Genomic DNA, 1,750 nt, shown 5'->3' with positions numbered 1-1,750 from the left:
AAAAAAAAAAACAAAATGGGATACATGTGCAGAACGTGCAGGTTTGTTACACAGGGATACGTGTGCCATGGTGGTTTGCTGCACTTACTGACCCATCCTCTAAGGTCCCTTCTCCTCACCCATCACCCCTCAACAGGCCCTGGTGTGTGTTGTTCCCCTCCCTGTGCCCATGTGTTCTCATTGTTCACCTCCCACTTATGAGTGAGAACATGCGGTGTTTGGTTTTCTGTTCCTGTGTTAGTTTGCTGAGGATGGTGACTTCCAGCTTCATCCATGTCCCTGCAAAGGACGTGATCTCATTCCATTTTATGGCTGCATAGTATTCTAGTGTGTGTGGACCACATTTTCTTTATCCAGTCTATTGCTGATGGGCATTTGGGTTGGTTCCATGTCTTTGTTAGATAACAGATTTTTAAAAGTAATCTGGTTATAAGCAACATCACTGGGCCAGATGTGACACCGAATCCATCCTGCTCCAAAGCATCACTTATTACCTGCCACTCAGAGGCAGCTTCTCTGTTCCCCACATTCTGATCCCAGTTCTCATCCTAGACTCCTTCTCTTCTGGGGTTGCCCTTTTCGTCTGTGCTAAACTTTTTTTTGCCATCAAGGCCACTTATCCTCCAATGCCTTCCTATTTCTAGTATGCACCATTTTGGGGTAAGCATTCCTTGCTTCTAGTATTAAACTTCTCCCAGGGAACTTCTCTTTTTTCCTAAAATGCTTGTGACCTGGAATGGCTGCCTCTGAAGAATGCCACAGAACTGAAGATACCTGACTTAGGCAAGGGCTGAGTTTTATTTTAGTTTATTTGGGCTCTGTTTTAGATCTGGCACTTACTCCTGGGTAACTTTAGCCAAGTCCTTTAAATTTCCTGAGCTCCAGTTTCTACATTTATAAAATAAATGTAACATCTCTACCTACCCCAGAGCTAGAGCAGTGAATGAGATAATGAAAAAATAACAGGATCTAATGTTTATTAGAATACCTTATTATGCATCAAGCACTGTTCTAAGTGTTACCCATCTAACCGAAGTTAATGCTTCCAAAACCCTATGGAGAAATGGAGGCACAGAGAAGTAACTTATCCAAGGTCATAGAACTAGTAGGTGGTGGAGCTGGGATTCAAATCCAGGCAGTCAGCTTCAGAGTTTATCTAGTTAATCACTAAGAAAAAGCCCCTTGCAAGCAACAGTGAAACGAGCATGCTTAAAAGCTCTCATTAAGCACAATTCTTGAGAGCCCCACTGAATTTCTCTGTTCCTTGTGAGACGGGAGACTGGCTACCTGCTTAGCTACTGTTGTGGGGATTTAATATTAAAAATATTTGACATGGCGCCTTGTTTATAGCAGCTCTCAATACATTTAATCATTTAATTCCCTTCCCTTCCCTCTTTTGAATTTCAAGAGGGAATTAACTAGATACAGAGTTTATTTGATACTTGTGGAAAATCAAGGGTTACAACTGGTTTGGAGTTCTGAGATACTCAAAGCCTTTAAACATTATCCCACAGTTCCTGCTAATATGGCACAAATAGAAATTTCACTGTTACCTTTCATTCATTCAACAAATGATTGAGCTCTTATTACATACTGTGCTTGGCACTGGGGTTACAAAGAACAGCTGGTTCTCAGCTTTTTGCAGTCAAATACGTCATCATGGGCACGTTCCATCATAGAGGTGTGCACAGCATCTTGTGAGAGCTCCTAACAGGTTGGGTTCAGGGATCATGAAAGACCCCTTGAAGGA

General features: G+C 42.1%; 1 protein-coding gene across 1 annotated transcript in view; it reads right to left on the bottom strand.

Moving 5' to 3' along the window:
* The window catches only part of UPK1B (uroplakin 1B), a 41,238-nt gene that overhangs the window by 5,870 nt on the left and 33,618 nt on the right, over positions 1-1,750 (bottom strand). The gene's annotated exons all lie outside the window — the stretch shown is intronic.

The sequence above is a fragment of the Colobus angolensis genome, unplaced genomic scaffold, assembly GCF_000951035.1.
Source record: "Colobus angolensis palliatus isolate OR3802 unplaced genomic scaffold, Cang.pa_1.0 Scaffold190, whole genome shotgun sequence".
In the NCBI taxonomy this organism is placed as follows: domain Eukaryota; kingdom Metazoa; phylum Chordata; class Mammalia; order Primates; family Cercopithecidae; genus Colobus; species Colobus angolensis.
Note: the sequence above shows the minus strand (reverse complement) of the source record. Positions and strands in the feature narration are given on the sequence as shown.